This window comes from Rhinolophus sinicus, linkage group LG17, assembly GCF_036562045.2.
Source record: "Rhinolophus sinicus isolate RSC01 linkage group LG17, ASM3656204v1, whole genome shotgun sequence".
Taxonomy (NCBI): domain Eukaryota; kingdom Metazoa; phylum Chordata; class Mammalia; order Chiroptera; family Rhinolophidae; genus Rhinolophus; species Rhinolophus sinicus.
In genome coordinates this window covers 4,953,650-4,967,501 of record NC_133766.1, presented here as the reverse complement: position 1 = coordinate 4,967,501, position 13,852 = coordinate 4,953,650, and the positions used below count along the sequence as shown (strand labels likewise).

General features: G+C 45.3%; 1 protein-coding gene across 1 annotated transcript in view; it reads right to left on the bottom strand.

Annotated features, from left to right (window-relative positions):
• The window catches only part of MYOCOS (myocilin opposite strand), a 40,915-nt gene that overhangs the window by 13,523 nt on the left and 13,540 nt on the right, over positions 1 to 13,852 (bottom strand). The gene's annotated exons all lie outside the window — the stretch shown is intronic.

Sequence of the window (13,852 nt, the reverse complement as noted above, 5' to 3'; positions counted from 1 at the left end):
GTAAACTTGCTTCAGATGTGACTGAAATTATCAGGGTAATTTCAACCATCACTTTCCTCCCCCTTCCCCTGTAACTCTTTTGCTTAATATCAATAAGTATTTGCAAGGAGACGTACAGAAACATACTCACCAACGTACAGGTGAGGCTCTCATCTCACGTGGACCTGAAGCAGTGTCACCTGGTAACTATTATATCTCCCATTCTCCCAAAAGTGTTTTTTCCCAATTGCTTCCATGTAGAGTTTGGATATCAAAGGCCTAAACAGAGCTTCTGTCTGCAGCGACTGTATTTTTCACCGAGTCACCTTGCTGTTAATTCTAGTCGCTGATAAAAGACTCTCTCATGGGGTTGCATCCCGGAGACCAGGTCTCTTCTGAAGACTTTTCTCTGTAATTTTCTTTTTTCATTCCTAAAATGGAGCAAACTAAAGAACTTTTGCCGTATAATAGTTTCTTTTCTGTCAAGAGAAAACTGCTACATCTCAAAAGAACGTGTGAAACCTCCACCAAGCCCCATCGTTTCTGCCATGTTTTCAATCTCTTTAGTTCTCTGTGGTGCCATCTTGGGATAGCTTTTGGTTTATCCTCCAGCTCATCAGCTTTTTTTTCATCTCCATCCAATTGCTATTTAACTTATACATTTGAGTCTTTAGATTGACTATAGTTGTCATGGTTTAGAAGCTAATTTATTTTCCAAATCTGCCTGTATTTTTTTTTTATAGTGTCTTGCTATTTTCTTAGGATTTCAAGTCTTTCTTTCAAGTCTTCAATTATTTTCACAATGCTTGTTTTGTGTTCTCCTTCATATTATTGTTAAGACACTAATAGGAGGTCCCCTGTTGCAGTGGCTTCTGGTTATCGCTGATGGCTGGTGAGTGGGGAGGGGCACTGCAATCCACACCTCCGGGGGCTCCGTTCTCATAGCCCATGTTTCCCTGCTGTGTGGGCTCTGTCTTGTCTTACACATTTTTAGTGGTACGTTATCCTTAGTAGGGGTCTTTTGTTCCTGTGGGAACCTCATAGAAGTTGCTTTGCAGTTTTACATCATTTCTGGCAAGCGTTCCAAGAGTGTTATCAGGAATCGATTTTTAAGTTATGTCTTACCTTGGGGGTTTCTCAGCCACTCAGCATCAATTCAACCCACAAATCTGTGTAAGGTGCAAGACAGTTTCAATGTCTCAGGAGACTTTTCAGGAGACAAGCTCAAGCGTCCTTTTCATTTCCTTGAGTTGGTGAGGGTTTTGTTGTCGTCCCCTTGTCATTCTTTTGCTGTTAGACAACACATGTCTGTTTTGAAAGCCACCCAGTTTGTGGTACTTTGTAGCCCTAGTAAACTAATATGTTACCATTCGTCCAAAATGGAAAACAACAAGTGTCTACCAACTAGTAAAAGATAACCATGTTATGGTACTATCCATAGTATGTACATCTATACTATGAAACAATCCTCAGTAATAAAGAGGAATGAACCGCTGATATAAATTGCAGCAACATGGGTGATCTCCAAAACACGTATGCTAATTCATGGAGCCAGAAACAAAAGGCTGCATGTGATGTATTTTCACTTATACGACATTCTTGAAAAGGCAAAACTATAGGGACAGAAATGAGATGAGTGGTTGCCCAGGGCCAGTGAGAAGGAGGAAGGGATTAACCTCAAAAGGGCACAAGGGAACTTTTTGGGGGCAAAGGAAATATTCTGTATTTTGACTGGAGTGGTGGGTACATAACTGTATATATTTGTCAAAACGCACACACACATAAAAAGGGTGAATTTGACTCCATGTAAAGTATACTTCAATAAACCTGATTTTTAAAAATTGAATTACATGGCAAAAAATACAAAGCTGTAGACCAAAATATCACTTATTCTCATCACCTAAATACAATCACCAAGAATATTTTACTATATTTATATCTAGTTTTCATATAAATAATATATAATTTACAAACTTAGGGTCACATGGTACATACAGTTGTATAGTTTACTTACTTTATTTAATAAAAGATTGTAAATATCAATATTCTTCTGGAACTATTTCTGACTATCTTGTTTTATGGTATATGCCTTTTTTCAACCAATTTCCTATTGTTAAAAAGTTAGGGTCTTCCTGCAGTATTTTGCCAATCTAAACACTGCTTCAGTCAATATTCCTAAAGTTTAATTGTTACACACTCTTATAAAAATGGAATAATGGTGTATATTAAACAACAACAATAAGATAGTATCATGTGATATATTAATACAAAGCTACTGGTTTAAATAAAAACTGATCCTTTAGAATATATCTCTACTGTAAACATTTTTAAGAGGTGGCCTTCCTCATCCACACTTTCTTGCAGCAGAATCCAGACCAGCTGAGGACACACACAAATGGCATGGGTGCTAGAATCGGGAACCCATAAGTCTGTGCTCCGGCTCTGCCTCTTTGTGGCTCAGTGGTCGTGATACACTCTAGCTTTCTCTTCCGTAAGCTGGAGCTGAAAGGAATCCAATGGTTGGTTGGCAAACCAGATGTCCAGGCCAAACGCTTCGTTCTTGCTCACCTCCACTACGGACGGGCTGGAAAAAGCTAAAGAATTGCTTTCCCGAGGGACACCGTGCTGGCCCATGAAAGGTCTGTTTGGGAAGTGTTTGCTTTTCTAAATAAAAGCCATGCTATCCCTGGTGCTCCACCGCTCCCAGCCTTCAACACAGACATGGTGCCTTGGGCAGCTCTCGTGCAACCATGAGGTGACTCTCTGCAGGGTGAGAGGCCAGCATCAGATGGGGAAGTGGGAGGTCCAAGGAGCCTGGATGCTGATGACACTGTTAGGCCACCACACCTGTGCCAGAATGCCACGTCTCAGCCTCTTGTTAAATGAGAAAAACAACCTCCATCTATTTGAGCCAGACTTCCTGTTTCTTAGAGATGAAAGCGTTCCTGACTAATCTACCACTTATTATGCTGGGCAAATGAGGTGTATGGGACGGTGCCTTGTAAACCGGGAACCAACATAAACATTTCAGATACTCTTTGCTGCTCAATTCAATGTAGAAGGAAGAAAGAACATGCTGACTGTCTTTCCACTTGTGATCGATTTTTTCCTCTCCAAGCTTCTCATTCATCAAGAATCTATATTACCTGCCCTGTCCTCTTTCCACCTGTTTTTTCAATTCTTTTCTCCTGATTGATTGGTGTCAGGAAATTTTTAGGATCCAACCCAAATATACTGTGCATTGCAATTTTTAAAAAAGAAGTACAAAAAAATCAGTTGCCTTATTTAGTGAAATGGGTGTGGTAAACAGTATCAGGCCCGTATCATTAAAAGGAGGAGTAAGAGGTCCCCCCTCAAAAAGCAAAGGTGTATATAATTGCCTGTGCCATCTCACTCACAACAGGTGGGTCAGAGCTCTTTAGAAAGGTGGGACAGCCAAACAACCTAAGTCACTGCTCTCAGGAGCATCCCCTTTCCTGAGCTGGAATTCGCACCCTGGTCTCCTAGATAGGGAGCGTCAGAAACAAACACGTGGCAGTGATCTCAACATGGGAGCACCGTAAGTCCCAGCAGAGTGTTCAAAGAGAAAAGACGAAGGATTTAAGCAAGTCCATAGCCACGCAGGCTCAGTTTTCTCACTTTCAAAATGGGGAGATTAAAAACAAAAAAAGGGGGGGAGCTATACCTACCCTGAGGGAAACCATAGCGTCACAATTAATGTAAATAAAGCACTTGACAGAAGCTTGGCTTCCATGCCAGGAAAGGTGGCTATCTCTGCATTCCTGAGCACAGCGGTTCACATCCCCTGGATTTCAATCACCCTCCCTGGGTGACCTTGGACGAAGCCTCACTCTTCTCATCTGTAAATGATCAGTACCTACTTTGTAAGTGTGTTATGATAATAACAGCACCTACTTTATAAGTGTGTTATGAAAGACTAGAGATGTAATCCTGATCCAGGCCTATGGACATGGCTACTGGCACACGGCTGCGCTTCATAAATGTCAGCTGTTATTATCGTTAATCCTTACCCTTCTGCTCTGTTGGCTCTCTCCCTTTACCATATAAACACACTAAGTTTTTTCCATCGTAAAAGGAGTAATAGACCACAGCCCAAGTACAGGTCAAGCACCAGGGCAAGAGAAATACGTGGCTCAGGAGAAGAGCGTGAGGCTGAGCATGAGTCCGAATCCTGGCTCCCCCACTTTCTAGGTGTGTGACCTCGGGCAAATTTCTCGTCATCTCTGAACCTCAACTTCCTGACCAATAAACCGGGGATGAAAACGTCTGCCTTGCAGGACTACAGGGAGGTTAAACCAGAGAATGCACATAAAGTAGACAGTCAAGGCGTGGTGGGAAATAATTGGTACCTCAATAAGTAAAGTGCATTTTTAACTTGCAATCTATTAATAGCTGAATACCAGGAGGCAGGATCTTCCAGGGCCGTCTTGGAGGCTGGCTACCACAGATGAGCTCACCAAGCAACGGTGTAGGTTGTGAGAAAGCTCAGTCTCTTGGATATTCTGAGGCCTATCTCTATTGTTGGGATGTGGGTATTCCCCACACCAACAAACAATTCTCGGACACCAGCTGAGTAGCCAAGATTTCAACTCAATTTTGACGCTGTCGACCTGGAGATAGCGTCAGATTCCACAGGTGAAGGGTTCAGTCTTACAAGACTGCCTCTCCCCACAACTCAGATGCCACTGGCAAACCCAGTGTCACCGGCACTTCTGTCCGACCTGCTACAGATTGGAAGTTCTCAAGGTCCCCTCCTCAGGTTCGATTCATTTGCTGGAGTGGCTCACAGGACTCAGAGAGACATTTTACTTAGTAGGTGACCAGTTTATTATAAAAGGATATAACTCAGGAACAGCAGCCAGATAGAAGAAATGCACAGGGCAAGGTGCGGGGAAAGGGTACAGATGTCCCATTCCCTCTCCGGGCCTGACTCTCTCCAAATCTCCGCGTGTTCACTAGCTCTCGGAACCCCATCCTCTTGGGATTTAATGGAGGCTTCATTGCATAGGCTGTGGGGTGGGGGGTGGTACTTAAAGTTCCAACTCTCTAATCACGTGGTTGGCTGCCCTGGCAACCAGCCCTCATCCTCAGGTGGGGTCCAAAAGTCACCTCATTAACAAAAGATACCTTTGTGCTCTCATCGCTTAGGATATTCCAAGGATTTGGGGGTGCTGTGAGTCAGGAACCATGGATGAAGATCAAATGTGTGTGAGAAATCTGTTTTGGTCATCCGGATGACCCACAGATATGGGCAGAAGGGAAGCAAGAACCCAGCTAAGAGAGAGGAGGAACAGCCAGCGGGGCCCAGGAGACCCAGGGAGTGTCTGTGTTGCTGCCACAAGAGTGAAGCAAGCTTCCAGAAAGCGTACAAAATTGATTTTAAAAATGCTGCAATGATCAAAGGGAAGTAGCCATTTTTTAAAAATTCAAAATCATATTTATCTTAGGCTGCCCTAGGCTCTTGGGTTTCGTTTATTTGTTTGTGTTTTTAGCAGTTGTGCGTTTTCGGACTCCCCTGAGCACACGCTGCCTAGACTTTGTGGAACGATAGCCTGGGTAATTGGGAGCTTGTTAGGGAGCTCGCTGGACCTGAAATCCATCCACGGACCATCTGCAATGTGTGCACCTCCCAACAGAATGCTCAGGGGTCACGGACAAAGGTCATCTCCGGATTCTCCACATCCGATGTTTTTCCACTTTTATGTGGGGGCAAAGAAAATAGCTCTTTCTTTTGAGACAACCCCCCACCCTGCCCCTCAAGCATTGGATAGTAACCTACCAGAGCTGGGTTTCTAAAGGACAAACCGTTCTCACTTAAAACCACATTGCCAGTATGTGTGCCTGCCTCGTTGGCATTCTCTCATCACTTAATTTTGCTGGTGGGAGATCACAGTTCCCGCTTTAAAAACAGAATACACTGTAACGCATTCTTGATTAAAAACCCTTTGAGTCATGCTTACGAAAATCTGTTACACGGATTGAAGCGATCAGCGGGGAAGGGTTTTCCTGCTCTCTGTGGAATGAAAGAATCCAGAAAGGAAATGAGTAGATGAAAATGTTCCAGTAGTGAAATCCTTCTCTTTAAGAATACATGTCACATGGAAGTATTATCTACTGGTAAGTTTACTTAACTTCAGTCAAATAAGAAAGAACTAGCCAGTCACTCAGGGAGCCCAGGCCCTGGGGAAAAGCGGGGTGTACATCCCAGCTCCCAGAATTACTAACGTGTCTCTCTTTGAGACTCAGAAACAAAATTTCGCCAGGAGTAATGTGGGGAACATATTATATTAACCATCCAGTAGGGCAGATCAAAGGATGATAGACTCTATATGTGAAACTCCTAGTGGGTTATCAGGGCACAATAAATGGTGGCGATCTTATTGGGAAATGATTCTTAGCCCTTCTATCGCCCACCAATGTCTGGTAAAATGAACTCAGGAGGAACTTTCACCCTTCTGGGGTCCCTCTGTTCCGCTAGAAGTAAGGATGAGGAGTAATGAGCATTTGCAGATGCTGGTGCACTGCTCTAAGGGCTTCCACGGTCCTTTGGTGACGTAATTGTCACAGGAAGGTTTGGAGGCATTTTAAATCTGAAGAAAGTGGGGCGTGGCCAGTCGGCCAGCGATCCCAATGGCACAAGGAGTGACCAGACCATGTGGAAAGACCTAAAGCTCGTCCTCGTTCTGCTGTCACATAGTGACTCCTAAGAGAGCAGAAGTAGAAGTAAAATGTAAGATTGGGAAGAAGCTGAATAAAATTTTAAGATAAGTTATTTACTAATCACTCAAAACAAGTTCAAGTTGGTTATTAATCGTCCACTCTTGGACTAGAAACAATCCAATGGCAATATTTTAACAATCTTGTCTCGCTTTCTGTGGAAAACATTCTGCTTTTCTGTGACTTCTTCATAGACTGTCACGCTGAACAGCGTTGCCTCCACACCAAAGATGGCTGGTGGGTTGTGCCCTCCCGCCCCCAGAAGCCATAAACTTTGGCCTATGAGAAGCTATTGTAAACATCAAAACATTGCACAGAGGCCCACGTTGGGCTTGCACTATGCACTGACTGAGAAAACGCATGTGACCCACAGATTCCAGGCTCCAGCTCCCACCTGCTCAGAAGAAACACGCATCTCTTCTCCCATTGCCTCCCAGGAGAGTCTATGAGTGCATTTAAAAAAGAAGTACGTTTTTCCCTTCTCAGTTCTTTGGCTGGCCTAATAATTAAATCGACGTGAGGCAGATTTATAGGAGAAAAACAGATCAGTTCTGTACATATGGGAGCCCCCCAAAGACATCAGAGTCTCCCCAACAGTCAGGTGGTTGAGGCTTACATGCCATCCTGAGCTGGGGAGAAGGGGTTAGAGGTCTGGGGCTTCAAAAGGGAGGAAGACAATTCACAGGAAGATGGAAAGAGCAAATGTTTGGTCAACAAATGTTTGTCCTGCCCTGCAGATAAGACCTTCTTTTATTTTTTTAACAGATTTTATTGGGGAATATTGGGGCACAGAGTGTTTCTCCAGGGCCCATCAGCTCCAAGTCGTTGTCCTTCAGTCTCTAGTTGTGGAGGGCGCAGCTCAGCTCCAAGTCCAGTTGCCGTTTTCAATCTTTAGTTGCAGGGGATGCAGCCCACCATCCCATGCGGGAATTGAACCGGCAACCTTGTTAAGAGATTGCACTCTAACCAACTGGGCCATCCGGCCGCCCCTCCAGAAGCTCAGCAGCAGCTTGTTATCTTCAATCTAGTGTGGAGGGTGCAGCTCACTGGCCCATGTGGGAATCGACCCAGCAACCCTGTTGTTCAGAGCTCACGCTCTAACCAGCTGAGCCATGTGGTCGCCCCCAGGTAAGTCCTTCTGACGCACAAACTCCTCTCCGGTAATAGCTCTCTTTCTGGTACAGGACCTGTATCTAAATTCTTCTAGGCAGTTGAAGGCGAGGTTAAAATCTCTCTTGAGTCTGTAGGGCCTTGATCATTTTCAGCTTCAAATAATCCATATGCCAAAGTGGTCCATTCTGGGGCGTCCTGCCCTGAACCCCATCACTAGTTAATAGAGTGGGTGGCGGAGAAGTACCTAAAGAGCCTTCTAACATTCTTTCTTGAGGGTCCCCTGCAAGAGCATGACATTTAGAAACTCGATGGAGGGAGAAGGTCTAGTATCCAGGTCCTTGTTCCATTTACCTGGAATAAACCGGTTAGTGACTCTGATGCACAGATCTGTACAGGAGGGATGGTGAGCTTTGCCAGTTTACCTCAGGGTTACACGAGAGGGGTCAGTGAGACAAGACTCAGGAAAGTGTCCTGTAAACACGCTGGCCTTATTCAGAGGTCTGTCTTTAGCAGGGAAAAAAAGAACAGCGCCAGCTGCGGGAAAGCATTTGGCTGTGTCTGCTGTTTAGTGATGGGGGACGTTGCTCCTTACAGAAGCTGAGAGCCCATATGGTGAGTCCATCAGAGAGGAGCGAAGAAACCAACACACGACTGCCTCATGGCACCCGTCCGAGCGAAAATTCCAGACGTGCAAAGAACGATGGAAAAATGCACGCTTCCCTTGTTTTTAATTTCAGGGGAAGAAAGTGATGAGAACCACAGGTCAATGACTAAGGAAAACAGCTCGCAAACACATTTACAAATTGATCATTAGGTATCTGCTCCCTAGGAAGGAACCTCCCCGTGAACCTGAAAAAAGAAAATGAGGGAACACACAAAAAGCGTGATCTGATCAGATCCCAGCGTGGATCATGATTTTTAGAAAAAAAAAAAAAAATTAAAAAAAACATAACGCCCCCCCCCCCCAAAAAAAAAAAAAAAAACATACCCCAAATAGCATCACTGTGGGAGGTGAGCTCAGGAAGGTCAGGCTTGCGGAAAACATAAAAATAACAGCAAAACTCAAAATATGCAAATGCAGGAAGCAAATGGGGCCTGGGTAGGCTTCCATATCAGAGGTTGATTAGATGGTTGGACCCATTCACAGTATCTCCTCGTCTGTATGAAGAGATACGAACAATTGACGGACTAGGCGGTCTTTTAAAGAAAAGATGAAAGAACAGAGAGTGAAACAAAAGACAGTCAAAGGCACGTGGAGTCTGAGTGCGTTTAAACCAGTAGGGCTGCTGCCAGGGAACCTCCGGCTCTTTAGAAAGTCCAGTTTTCCTAAGGAATCCCAAGAAACTCTCGAAAGATAACTAATTCCGTGTTTCCCTGAAACTAAGACCTAGCCGGACCATCAGCTCTAATGTGTCTTTTGGAGCAAAACTTAACGTAAGACCCGGTCTTATTTTACTATAATATAAGACTGGGTCTATAATATAATATAATATAATATAATATAATACAATACAATACAATACAATATAATATAATATAATATAATATAATATAATATAATATAATATAATATAATATCATACCATGTCTCATATTAACTTTTGCTCCAAAAGATGCATTAGAGCTGATTGTCTGGCTAGGTCTTATTTTCGGGGAAACACAGTTTTAATCATTTTGAGTATAAAATAAATATGTGCTACATAACCTGTTTAGGCATGGGTAAAAATTTTGTAAAGTCAGGCATACAAGGAGACCATGCGCAGCTCCGGACAAGTTAGAAATCATTAGAAATCACTGTCCTCACCCCAGCCTTCCAGCTCCTCTGTCACGACCCTCGGAACACAGTCCCAACGCTCTTTGCCAAATTGCGCTGTTGTTTGATCTTTTGAACGGATCTCGCCTTTTCTTTCTGTGCTTCCTTTCTCATCTCCATCTCTCCCCCGCCTCCCGAATACCTGTGGAAAGCCTACCCATCTACCACTGGAAAAAAATCAGCCAAACAAGCCATGTCATAGGGCATCCTGGGAGGTCTAGGGGACTAGTGGTATAATCTGTAGGCTGACAATTGGCGACAGTGATATTGTGATGATTTAAGGGTGGTTTGATTTTAATTAGATGCTAGCATGATAGTTGGAGCTCTCTGGACTCTGCTGGGAGGGCTGGCACCACACCCACCGGCCCCATAAACGCCTTCTCTTGGGGGAGGGACAGGCTCCCGGGCCACACTACGTGACAGCCGCTGATGGGTCCTGCCCTTGGAAGCCTCTCTCTGCCAACAGGAAGAGGAAACCCCAGGACCAGTGCCCACCAGGGCCAGCATTGGATGGAAGCGACTGTGCAGGGCTCTCTGGTTTAAGACCTCCCCTTTCCTCCTGCTGGGCCACAGGGTGGCAGGAGGCAGCAACCAAAGGAATAGACGTGTTTAATCTGAAAGGGATTCTGCATGCCTGGCCATCAGATGCAACCTAAATGGAAAGAAGCCAGGCAGGCCTACCTGTAACCAAGTCTACAACCTTTGTGTCTCAGCCATGGGTTCACATGTCACCTCATGAGCTCCCAGTAGGAGCTAAAGGCTGCTACTCCCCTGGGAAGCCCTTCCCATGCATACGGGAAGTCTCCTGCTCCTAGACTTCTCTGACACTTAGGTTCCTCGAATGGCCTTACCCAGTGTTACAGCTTGAGGGCTCCTCTCAGGTGGGGTCTGTGCCTTACACAGTTACGTATGTTCCACAGCCGTTAGCACATAGTAGGTGCTTACTAACACACCATTTGAACGATGAACCAGCAAGGAAACCCGTGAACACTGCGGGATAAAGAATGGAGCCGTGAACTCCCCAAGTCAGGACAGTTTCTCATGATCGTCATTTTCATGCTATTAAGCTGTCGCGTAATTCACCATGTTTAGCAGTAAGCCTTCTTGTCCATAGTGAAACAAAGGCATACCTTGGGGGCTAGGTATGTGCATTTGGGGGAGGTGAGAGTGCCCCCAGCAAAGGATTCATCTGTCCTGCCGGCAGACACCAGGGAGTCACCCACACTGTCCTGAGCAGCCCAGAATTGTGCCACTGGAGGCTTTATCCTCATTCCTTGGAGCCCTTTTGCATTCTATTTCCGCTTGAATTATGTATCCATCCATGCGTCCACTGGAAATTTATTGAGGATTTCTATCTGCCAGACACTGGGGACAAAATGGTGAGCAAAGCAGCCACAGCCCTACCTTCGTGGGGGTGACAGTTTCTCATAGAAGAATTGCAGAAGAAAACCAGCCGCCAACCCGCTGAAACCCAACAGAAATAAACACAGGCTGGAATCGAATTGAATCACCGATGCACCTTAACAGCGCAGCTCCCAGCAGCCCCCACTGCCTTGAGCACAGGAGGCCCCAGGCAGCACCTTGCACTCCGGCTCCAGCAACAAGCCCAACCCTGCCGCTGGCCGGACTCACTCCCCAGAAGCTCTTCCTGGCGGCCGGGAGCATCTGAATGAGAGACTCCCTGGCTCCAGGCTCCAGAAAGGAAATGGACACAGAACACAGTCTGACAGCCAAGCTGCAGTGGCTGGTGTTTCCTCATAGGGAAAGGGGTCTCCACGTCCAGGAGGTGGGGCCTGAAGCGAGTGGAGGCCTGGCCCCAGGAGGGTGGGGATACAGGAAGGTGAAGAGGACAGGCAGAAGGAAGCTGACCAGGTGTTTACTGCTGTGCAGGAGTCCCAGAGTTTCCTGTGCCTCCCAGGGAGCCCTTTGTTTTGCTTTCTGGAGAATGCATAATCCCATTTCATGAAAGGATGCAGTTTCACAAAAATCACTGCAACAGCTCAAGGGTGTGTGTGAGTGGTCCTTCACTGACAGCCTTTATTTAATGGGAATACAGGAAACGAGCTCATTTCCTACAGTGTCAGCCCGGAGAAGTGAGTGGAGTCTTTGCATGTGTTCTAGACAACTCCTGGGCACGTGGGTGGACTTGGCTTCTGCCAGACGGTGGAAAACCTCGGAATCAGGAGACCTCCGTTTTCTTTCGGGATCTGCCCTTCCTTGGCTGTGTGACCCTGGGCAAGTCCCTGTCCTTCTCTGGGCCTTCCTCGTCTTGCCTGTAAATGTCCTGTGGCTCTAGCATTCCATGAAGGCTTTGAGCAGCAGACGCTGAGAGTGGCAGCAGCAGAGCTCACGCAGCTGAGGTGTGGTGAGGGTGGGCCAGCGACGGAGGCAGTGGGGGCCGAGCAGCCCTTATCACCTCAGGCCCCAGGGGGAGAAAGGGATGGTAAACACCAGGATTGAGAGAAGCTCAATGAACTGACAGCTACATTTCCTTCCCCTAAGCGTGTACGATGGCGTTTGCCAGGAACCATACAAACACTGAGAAAGACTGATAGATTTCGCCTGGCTTTCAAACACTGGGTTGGACCAAGTAAAAATGGGAAGGATTGTTAAACTCTCCCCGACCCGAACCCACACAGCTCTTCAGAGACTGCTCAAGCCACGACCAGCCTGCGGTCAGGAGAGATAAGGAAAAAAGCGGGGGATAGAATGTGAGTGAAAAAGACCAAGATTCATTAAAGGGCAGTGGGAAGCCACTGGAAAAGCTCAGGAAGTTCGGATTTATGCCCCTGTGTTCCAGAAGTCAGTGTGCTACTGTGGAAGGGAAATCAAGGGAAACAGATGACCTGACTTCTAGTCCTTTGTTCTTCCTGGACCAGCAGTCACCCCAAGCAAACAGAGGAACTAAAATCACTGCCTTGTCTGGACAGTTTCCCTCCATGGGGTTGGCATCATGGGAACCGCCTTACTTAGTCCTTTTAACGGAAAGAAAACTTTTCTAAGAGTAAAGCCAAACAGATCCAAACCACTTCTTGCCAACGATAAGGTTCCTTTGTTTTTCTGTTTTTCCTTTCGGTCATTTTGGTAATGTTTATTATCTGATTCAGAAATGGAGATTAGTACCCTTTTTAGTCAGCAGAAAACGGACACCCATTTGTAAATGTCTCAAGTTCACGGCTGACTTTAAAACCAATCAAAGAAGAATAGAATATTTAAAGCAAAATGTAAGTCAGCTGGGGCATGTCTGAAATATTTGCTTCACAAATATTGAAGATGGCATCAGTATGAGAAAACCTAAATGGCTCAAATGCAAACATTATTTTAAAAGTTACTGATGAGAATATTATCACGCGTTCTGATTTGCATGGACCTCCTCTTGGCATATTTGGTGGTTTTTCCCAGTTAGTTTTTTTGGAGTTTGTTTTTATTTTCCTCTTTAGGTTTATCAGTGTAAAACAGGGCGTGTTAACCTAAGGTCCAGAAAGCCTATGAGTTTGGATGGGAAAAGAAATGCATCTTTATTATCCTCCTAACTAAAATTTAGGGTTACCATTTCATTCCATTATGGCTATAGCCATAAATCTAAAGTTGTATCAGCAGTTCCTGCAGCTTTTTCAGCACCAATAAGAAATCAGACACATTTTACAGTCTATTACAGTTGCGGCCGATACCATGTGATAGCATTCACCCTCGAAACTACTTTGAAATTAGGCCCCCCCACCCCTCTCAGCTAGATCTGCTTTTTAACGTGCCAATAAAGGAGAACAGGTATATTTCAAATTTTAAAAATATTTTGATTATCGTATTTCAATATCATATGGGTTTTTTTTTTTTTGCAACCCTGTGTATTTTAAAACATCTTCCTGAGACAGGTTCCACAAATTTCATCAGGGAGGGTCATGGCACTTGTGTGTGCACACACACTCTCACACACGTACACACTCACACACACTCACACACACGGTAGAGAGTAACATTGTCATTGGTGCTTGAGATGCAAGACTGGAATTAGAAAGTTCTCCCCAAGATACACTCACAGTTGTTTTAAAGCTAGGGACAAGGGGAGAATTCTGCTTGCAGCTGTGTCTCCTGCTCCCTGAAGCCTGGTGGCCTGCCGCCCGTGGGTTCTGGCCACTGTGGTCTCTGTCACTGCTACAGGGACAGAGGGATTGCGTCTTAGGCATGTCTGTATCCCAGTTCCTACCACAG